Source organism: Asparagus officinalis, chromosome 1 (genome assembly GCF_001876935.1).
Source record: "Asparagus officinalis chromosome 1, Aspof.V1, whole genome shotgun sequence".
NCBI classification, from domain to species: domain Eukaryota; kingdom Viridiplantae; phylum Streptophyta; class Magnoliopsida; order Asparagales; family Asparagaceae; genus Asparagus; species Asparagus officinalis.
This window is the reverse complement of record NC_033794.1, coordinates 55,703,683-55,714,016: the sequence shown is the minus strand read 5'-3', so window position 1 is coordinate 55,714,016 and position 10,334 is coordinate 55,703,683. Positions and strand designations below refer to the sequence as shown.

Sequence of the window (10,334 nt, the reverse complement as noted above, 5' to 3'; positions counted from 1 at the left end):
GCTAGGGTTCTGGGGGGAAGAGGGGAGATTTTAGGGTTAGGGCTAGAGAAGAGGGGGTCACGAGATTTCTTTTGAGGGGAGGGGGGTCACGGGTGCGGGGTAAGAAGTATATACTAAATGGATAGGACTACTAGTCCCGTCCATTTGGTTTGACATGTTAATCCTGGATTAGCATGCTTTAACTACACGGTACTAGTGGTCCCGTGTAGTTCGAAAAAATCACGCAGTAAAATCGATCATTTTCATCTGAGTTGAGATGAAAAGGGTTGATTTTGCTTTTTTAATTTTTTTTGAGAAGGTCAATTTTGCTCATTAATTTTGTAAAATGGTTATTTTCAAAAATTTGTCCATAATAATACTATAATAGTAAATATTTCCATAGTGTTGCAAACGGAAAGAGGGAAAATATGACTTCTACAATTAAGGAGAATGATGTAGAGATTTCCTCTGAGGAGGGTATTGCTGATAAATTCTTAGACATTATACGAAAATTTTTAGTATGCAGGTTGATAGGCTATGTGATATAGACTAGGTGAGATTATTTCTTCCGACAAACTAGGGAGATGAAGATTTGGAGTGTCCTTTTGGTCTGTGTGAAATTAAGAAAATTATTTTTGACATGAGTGGGACTAGGCTCTAGGTTGTTTTCTACCTCTATTTTTTCAGGAATATTACGATGTTATAAAAAATTATTTGTGGAAAGTCTTTGTTAAATTTTATGAAGGAAAGTTAGAGATGAATAGATTTAACTATGCCTATGTGGTCTTAATTCTTAAGAAGATGGATGCTACTAAAGCAGGAGACTTTAGACCAATTAGTTTACTCAATGTCATATATAAAATCTCATAAATCCTGTTTGTTGTTAGTAGAAGGTGTAGTGGCAGCTCAATAATTAATAAATGATAGTTTTGGGTACAAAAAAGAAAGGGGGATTTTGTTGAAACTTGCTTATGCAAAATCACATGATATGGTTGATTACAGATTTATTTTGGATGTGCTTAAAACTAAGGATTTTGGTTTTAAGAGGATTAAATGGGTTCAAATGTGATTATAAGGAGGGAAATCTGCTATTTTGTTCAATGGTAATCCTGAAAAGCAAATATATTCTAAAAGAGGAGTAAGACAAGATCTTTTATCTCCTCGTCTCTTTGTGTTCGAGTCTGATATCTTTACCAGAATGATGATCTTGGAAGGAACAAATAGTTTAATTCAAGGATTAGGGGCTGATTCTAGTAGGAAAAAAGTCTTTTGTCTGCAATATGCAGACAACACATTAGCCTTTTGCACAAATAAAAAAGAACATATTATAGCCCAAAATTTGATGTTGTATGGTTTTGAAATGGTCTCAGGTGTGAAAATAAATTTTAATAAAAACTCAATGATTTTAATTGAAAAAAAATGAGGAGCTTCAATAACAAATTGCATCTATGTTTAATTGTCAAGTGGGTTCTTTTCCCATTGCTTATCTTGTGGTACCTTGAGACCTTATAACTTGAAGAGAGGCTTAGCTTCATTTCATATAAAAGATTGAAAAGAGGTTATCTGTGTGGAAATGTAAATGTTTATCTAGAGCAGGTATATTAGTGCTAATTAATTCGGTTTTATCATCTATTCCTTTGTTTTGGATGTTCATTTTTTAATTTTCTAAGTGGTCGTGTGATAAAATTAATAAGTTTGGAAAGAGGTTTTTTTGGTCAGAAGATGATAGTAATAATAGTGGCTCTTCCAACTTAATTGCATGGGAATGTGTGTAGACCTAAAGAGTATGGGGGTTTAAGAAATTTAAATCTTAGAATTATGAATAGGGCCCTGCTTTGTAAATGATTGTTGGTATGGATTTCAAAAAGGATGTGTTATGGAAACAAATCATTAACCAAAATTATTATATGGGTGAAAATTTAGTGCATAGAAAACATAATGTGTCTAGTTTTTGGAGAGATATTGGTCAAGGCTTAGATTGTTTCTTAAAGTGTACTACAGTGTGTTGGAAAGGGATATCAGCCTCTTTTTTTTTTTAGATAAATAGTGTGGAAATACTAATTTAGCTTCAAATTTTCCAGATTTATATGCTTTAGCTGAAAAACTTTACGCTGATGTTTCTTGTCTTAGGAAATGGGAAATTAATTGCTGAAAGTAGGTGATGTGAGACAATTACAATGTACTAATGTTTTAAGGTTTTTAGAGCTTATGAATCTTGTCAATGGAATTAATGTTCATGAGGGCAGAGATGTTAGATATTGAAGATGGGAAGCTAATGGCATTTTTATTGTCTGATCTTTATATAGAATTCAGTCTGATGGGGGTTTAAGGTTAGAGAGTTATAAAATTTGAAATTTTCCTGTCCCTTTAAAAGTTAGTGTTAGTATGATTGGTGATTAAGAGCACAAAAGATAGACTGATAATGATAATGAAAAATATTACAGTCGATAATTTGTGTGTTCTATGAGAATTCGAAGATGAGAACCATAATCACATTTTTCATAAATGCGGATATGTTTCCTCTTTATGGAGTATTTAAGTTTAATTTTTCTTATATTTTTTGGAATGATACTGATCATATTTGGCCATGGAGAAATACTAATATTCCTGTTAATAACAGATTGAAGTGGTATGTGACAGTATGTAGTTTTTTTTTGTGGTTGTGGTATGAAAGAAGTTCATATATTTTTCAAAAAAAAAAAAAAGAAAAGAAAGGAAAAGAAGAGAAAGAAACATTCTTTAGAGTTATTACACCTGATTAATAGATTTTCATCTTCTTGGTTAGGTTTTCATTCCAGGTACTTGGAAACTATGTCTTATGTAAGCAAGAAGAGCTACTAGTAGGGGATCAATACAAGAAGCAGGGACAAGGAGTGGAACAGGATTGGGTGAAGCTAAGGGTCTGGGCTTGGAGTTCGAGTTGATGCTGAACAGAAGGCTAATACAGATATTAGAAAATTTGCTCTTGGCTGTGATGTAAAAAGCTTGTTATGAGCACTTTGGTTCGTATGTAATGTAGCCTTTTGGATCAGAATCAGCACAGTTTATACGGGTTTGCTACTGTGGTGGTGTTTGTAATAGACTATGAAGTATAGCTTGTACTCTTAAAGTTGGGAGTGCAGGTTGTACTCTTATGGTTTGGGAGTATAGGTTGTTTATGTTATCAACTTAAGGTGCTTAAATGAATAGAAGGGCTGTGGAAATCCCATCCTTTTTTCTTAGAGAAAAAAAAGTGCCTTTGCAATCAAAAGTAGACACTTGAAGATCTCAGGTTGTATTGAATTGAACGACGGTAGGATCCTTCCTAAATGTATCCTCTTCTTCACGCTTACACTCTTATTATGTCTCGATGATAACAACAACTATGTGCTTCGGTTTCCCTTGTTCCCTCCTAAATATCCAATCTCTACTTTGTTTCACATTTTTCTGGCTAAAATTGCTAGAAAACATAGTGCACCAGTGCCAGCAGTTTATGAGCTACCAACCGATGTATATGAAAAACTTAAACTAAACACAAGAGCATCACAAAGCCTCTCCAAGCATCAACAAGAAACTATCTCTCTCTCCCATATCCCACTTAGGAACAACAAATGCATGCCCTAAAATAGCTTGATGGAAGAAATAGGGCCAAAGTAGTTAACAAAAATCGGTAACTCAAACAAGTTGAATTTAAAAAAGATAAGATCTTGGGGGCGTACTGCATCTTGCTCATCTTATCAGGATCAGCCCCCGAGGGAATCTTGCGACCCACGTGGACGTCAGGGGACGTTCTGCCTCCTCCTCACCCACTCCGCATCCTCTCCTCCTATCCCTTCCCGGGCCACCGAGCGCTCTTGCTGCCGCCGGCCGCTGATTGATTGATGCACTGCCGCTTCGTTGCGCGGCGACGAGGCCCCGCGTCGGGGTCAGCCTCTTTTCGTCTCGATCGCGTCGCAGGGGGCTTCGTCGTCGACGGGGATTGGGGATTCAGGTGGAGATTCTTGATGCTGTTGCTCCTCCAAGGCTGCTTCAAAGGGGTCCTTCATCGTTTAATTAATTTTTTTTTTTTTCAGTTTATTGTGGAGTAAAAGGCCAGGAGATTGACCGAAGAAGACTCTCCCGATGTCTGCCGTGTTTTTGTTGGGGATTTTGATTAAGATCGTGTTGGCAGATATCTAGGGTGAAAACCGACTTGGGCCGGACCTGGTGCTTTATTGGGTCTCGGCCCTTAGAGGTTTAGATTATCCTGCGCGCTTTTGCATTGTTTATTTATTTGTTGTTCATGGCTGGGAAGTCTCTTTTCTACTTCTTTGTTACTAAAGGAGAACAACAAAACAGATAATATGATCAGTAACCTAAGATTATAAAAGATTATAACGAATGAAAAAAACTAAATGAATAACTAACCCACGTTCTCGCACGTCTAAGGCAACTGCTCTCTCACAAATTCCCTTTTTTCCGTCCCTCTTTCTTCTTCCCACCTGAACCGAAAATCCTCTTTCTTCTTCCCAACAAAAATTAGTGCTCTCTCTCTCTCTCTCACACACACAAGGGATCCATCCAGTCGATTCGAATCCATGGCGTCTCAAAGGCGTATGCTTCTCAAGGTCATCATCCTCGGCGACAGCGGGTTTCCGTACATCGGCCCGACTCTATTTTTTTGAATTTCATATTTTGCGTCTAATTCTTTGTAATTTTTATTGGCTTTTTGTTTGATCGTGTTCAGGGCTCGGAAGACGTCGCTGATGAATCAGAATCCTTGAGTTCTTATGAGCTTTGAATTTCAATAATCTGTATTTTTTAATGTGATCTGAGATTTGGAGTTATTTTACGTGTGATTTGGACTTAATTCGGTAATATTTGGAGTTATTTTACGTGTGATTTGGACTTAATTCGGTAATTTTAGATATGTGAATAAGAAGTTCAGCAACCAGTACAAAGCCACGAAGATATGTGAATAAGAAGTTCAGCAACCAGTACAAAGCCACGATTGGGGCTGATTTATTAACCAAAGAGCTTCAGATTGAGGACAGGCTCTTCACTTTATAGGTTAGATTCCCCTTTTTGTTTTCATCTTTTTTTTCTTCCTCAAAAAGATTTTTTAGGTTGTTATTTTGTGTTAGTGCCTACCAATTGAGCTATTTTTATTCGTATTAAAACGTGGGTGATGATAGACGTTGTTGTGTTTGAATACCATTTTTCAATTTTCTGTTTAGTATTTAAGATGAGTGTGGACTGTTGTGCCATTTCTGTTGATTATCATTGAGCTATATTTTGCATCCTAAGTTAAATAATCTTGATTTCTTTAGGACAGTGCTGGAGTTGGTTGGCTACTTGAATTAGTGTATTTAATCCCCTAGCACTGTCAATTGCAAAATGTCATGAAAACAAAACAAAACATTTTTTTTAAAATTAAATAGAAATCTTTTATGCACTGCTATGTTAGGAGAAGTAAAATATTTTTATTAGTCATGGTATTTTTATTAGTCATGCTATTCTCTTAATTAATGATTTCTATTACTATCTATTATGCTGTTTTTTATTTATGCAAAATTTTAAGTTGTTATGGTAATTATAAAACTATCATAACCACATGTATATTGTTTTTTATTTATTATGCTTTTGCCCAAATTTGGTGTATTGAATTCCACGCTTCTAATATATAGTTGATTTCCAAGGGAATTTATGCGTTTTTGCCTGGTTATTTTTTCCTTATACGGGATCTACAAGTTATGAATCTCTTTTTATTAATACAAGTCATTGTTTAATACTATTACACGCAACAATTAATTTGAGTCAAATCATATTGGATAAAATCACAAAGAGCCCTTGGTTAATATCAATGGCTACAATCAAGTTATGAAAATCTTTTAGAAATTGTGCTTTGCACGTGTCTAAATACTGGAATTGATACAGTCATGCCCTAAATATATAGTTGATATAGTCAGAATTTACGGATGTGAAATTCAATGATGGTAAGAAATTGGAATTGATATACAAGTCGGAATAATGTCGAACAATAGCACTGATCACTTCCACAAGCAAATGAACCACTTCGACAAGCATATGAATATTTCATAGAGCAAATCATTGATCGTTAATAATTAATTATTAGCATATGAAACCATGTTTATAAAGTATAAGATAATTATAAGATAAATTTCACGTAACAAACCACAAAAATGTTGTGAAAAAAAATTGCGCACAAAAATAATCTATAAGGATGCCGTGCTTAGCACGGGATGAATACTAGTAAAACTAAAAACTGAGAAACAGCACCCCAGTAGATTAACTTAATGCTCTGAATTTCAAACTATAATTTAATGAATCTAATACCAGCGTGAGGAATTGAGAGGTAAGAGTAATATTCTACGAAATAATAACTAGCCGTAACACCTTATTCTTAATCGTCTCATTCATAACCTTCACTCCTCCAGTGCCTGCTCATCTATTCTTCCATCTCCTCCACCACTAAATCTGATGTCATACCTATTGGCTCATCTACTGATATCAAGAAACCTCAAAACCAACAGAAATCTACCTGGCTAGTGAAAGGAAATATATAAATTTAATATTTCTTTTTTCCAAATTTAATAATCTAAAATAATCTCAAGATTAATAATAAAAGACAGGATCATATCATATAGATTATGTAATTTTTTACATAAGTTTTACGGGTATCTCACTTTTAAGCAGTCCAAATTTCCTGCCTCTATTTGATTCACCTTGGACCTCCTCTAACTCTTTAGACCTTCATAGATTATTGAAGATGATGGCCCTCTAACCCTTCTTTTCTAATCTTCTCTCTCTGAGACATATCTTTTTAAGGAAAATAAAAGGAACGTCTGTGACTTCTATATTTCTTTTCACAGAGATAAGTTCCTTTTCAAAGGGAGCATATAGGTGGGATCTTATAGAGATTCTTTCTCATAGCTATCAGATTTGAACTCATCTAAATTATCTCTAAAGATCTTATCCTTATCTTATGAGATCTCAAATCTCAACTATTATATCTCTTGAGATTTTGCAAATAACTTTGATTTAAACTAATAATTGTAAATGTTGCTATTTTGTTGGCATGACGAAGAGGCAGAGAGGAGAGAAGAAAACCCCTTTGCTTTGTGCCCTAGCTTCATGAGATCCTCTCTTCTTGTCCATCGCTTTGTGTGATTCCCTTTTCCTCTTTGTGAGTGATTAAGAAGAAGACCATCAACGATCTTCCCTTTGTGTTCTCGATGGTGCACTGGAGAAAAAGATCGGACTGATTAAGCAGGCTTCTGAGCCAAACAGCGACGACGATCCTCTACAGTGGTATCAAAGCTCGGTGAGTCATTGCCGTTCAAAACCATCACCGGCGAGCTTTTGGAACCGCTGCTCGAAGAGCCTCTTCACGGATCTGAAGCTCCTGCTGAAGCCATTAGACTTGATCAAGGACTGATGGACGAAGAGATCCTCGCTGTCTAGGGTTTCGTACTGTTGAACCACTTCACGGTCGTGGCAGTGACGGGTACGGTGGTGTGGGTAAGGTCGAAACTCTCTCCTAGAATTTCGCTCAAGTATATTGACTGAAAACCCAACTCTACAGTTATTTATTTGCTGGAAAATATTTCCTTTTTTCTGCTCGTGCTAGTTGTTGTGATACCCTTGCTTATTTTTCCTGTGTGAAGAATGTATGCTGCTAATCATTATAGTATGGTTCTGTTCAACGAAAAATCTAATTTTAGCATTTGGAAACAAAAAATAAAATACATTTTAATTCAACATAAGTCATTTAGGCTTGTTGGTCAGACCTATTTGACTTCTGACACTGAAGAAAAAAGAGCTGAAATAAACGAAAATGCTTGTTCCACAATTTATTTGAACTTATCTGACTTTGTGCTTAGAAAAGTTGGAATTTTGGAATCTGCTAAAACCCTTTGGGATAAACTTGAAGAACTCTATACTGAAACCTCTTTGCCCAGTAAAATATTTTTGCTTGAAAATTTTTTCAAATTTAGATTGGATATGTCTAAGGATATTGAGGAGAACCTAGATGTTTTCACAAAACTTATTTTAGATATTAAGTTAACTGGTGATAAACATATATACGACTATACTCCTATTGCCCTTCTAAATGTTATTCCTGACTCATATAGTGATGTGAAATCTGCTATTAAATATGATAGAGATGAGGTTACCCTTGACATAGTAGTTAATGGTCTTAAGAGTAAGGAATTAGATTTAAAATATTCTGGGGGAAATAAAAATTCTGGTGAGATTATGCATGTGAGGGGTAGATCTCAGAATAGGTCTAATAACCAAAAGAATGCTAGTAATGGGGAATCAAGTAGGAATAAATTTGAAAATGGAAGGGGTAGATCTAAGTCCAGGTTTAAAGTAAAAAAAATGATATAATTATCATGAAACTGGTCACTTTATTAAAGATTGTCCTAAGCCTAAGAAAAATTAGTAAAATGATCATGCTAATATGGCTGTCTGTGAGGGCAAAATGGATAAAATTTTTATTAGTAATAATCTTTGTGATCATGCATATTTGAACTCTGTGTTATCTGATTCTTTGTGTAAATCAGATTGGTTAGTAGAATCTTTGTGATCATGCATATTTGAACTCTGTGTTATCTGATTCTTTGTGTAAATCAGATTGGTTAGTAGACTCTGGTTGTACCTGTGTTATCTGATTCTTTGTGTAAATCAGATTGGTTAGTAGACTCTGGTTGTACTTTTCATATGACTCGTTTTAAAAACTTGTTTTCAAACTATAAGAAAATAGAGAATGGCTTTGTGTCAATGGCAAATGAAAAGAAATATAATGTTTTAGGAACTGGTGATGTATGCCTTAGGTTTTCCTCTGGTTCTGTGTTTACTTTGAAGGATGTTAGGCATGTTCCTGATTTATGTTATAACTTGATTTCTTGTTGTCACGCCCCGCTTCCCAAAATACCAGGGAATCGGGACGCGAGCAAGCCCGCGACGTATTAAACTGAGAAGAGATAAGTGCTAGACCCCGTCTTCTCAATCTAATACGCTAAGCGTCTGGAAATAAGTACAATACGAAGTCACAGGTCCCCGATCACACATAGCAAGAATATAAAGACAACCCAGAATAAGGAATAGACATATCATCAATGGTAAATCATCCCAGACATAAAAATATGGGTCAAACGTACCCTTATACATATCTGAACAAATGAGTGCTGGAGAAATGTAAAATACAATGACCAAGCAGAAAAGAAATGCTACAAAAGTAAACTGAGATCATCGAACAACAAGAGGGAATAACTAAACTTCGGCTTCTTCTTCTGCTTCATCTACAAGGCACTCCTGCTGAGAATCTTCTGGCTCCTGTTGAACCTGTTCTTCTCCTAAGTCTGACGTACACCAGAGAAAACAGGTGTACGTCAGGTGCATGACGCACGGCAAGACCCGACCCCACAAGGAAAATAGAACGACCGAAAACACAAGCGGAAAACGATACGAAAACCGAAATAACAAAAGAACGTGCAACTGGTAATCTAACAAAATCAACATGCAATCCACATGATAATCATAAGAATCCGTAAATCATTCAGGTAACAAAAACATGCAGCTAGCGATCAGAACAATCATCCAAGCAACAAGGTTATACAATAGATGGAATTAATACTTAAAAATCTACAACAAGAGACGTAGTACGTCGAGCGAAATAATCCAAACAAGGAAACCCTCATGTATATACCATATGTCTCAAATTGTAGATAATTAAATATTGAGTCCGAACTCAAGCAGAACTCGGGTGACTACACAAATTCACTGACTAAAGTGACTACACGAATTCACTTTAGCCCAACAAACCAACCCCAGTGACTACACGAATTCACTGGTGCGAGCCTGGAAGATACATCAACAATCTTATCCGATCACATGAACACTGACTTCCCCATCACAACTCTTCTCGTTTTTCTAAGTTAACCATAATCCTCATTGGAAACTCAGGTTCACCGCCTAAACCAGTCAACACACTCACACATGCCACTAAGTTTGTTCATGACGCACGAGGCCACTAAGTCATCAACTACTAAGGTTCTCAACACATCAACAAATCATGAATGTAGTATAGCATATTCAACATGATTATGCGGGTTTATGTAGCAGAAAAGAGAACTATAATAAACATGAAAAGCATAAACAAAATACTACAGCGTGAATACATACGTAAGGAACTTCATCACTACTGGAATTCCAAACTCCTCATGCAAAATATCTGTACTTACATTTTTCTAAGATAATAATACGGTAAACTAGAAATCGATGTCGTTTTGTACATGAAATGTCACGCTCTACAACGATCAGTCATACTATCATAAGTAACAATATTCTTTTTCCAAAATTATTCCTTA

The 10,334-nt window shown here is 35.6% G+C and overlaps 1 pseudogene; it reads right to left on the bottom strand.

The window, feature by feature from the left end:
* The window catches only part of LOC109824494, a 30,650-nt pseudogene extending 26,527 nt beyond the window's left edge, over positions 1–4,123 (bottom strand).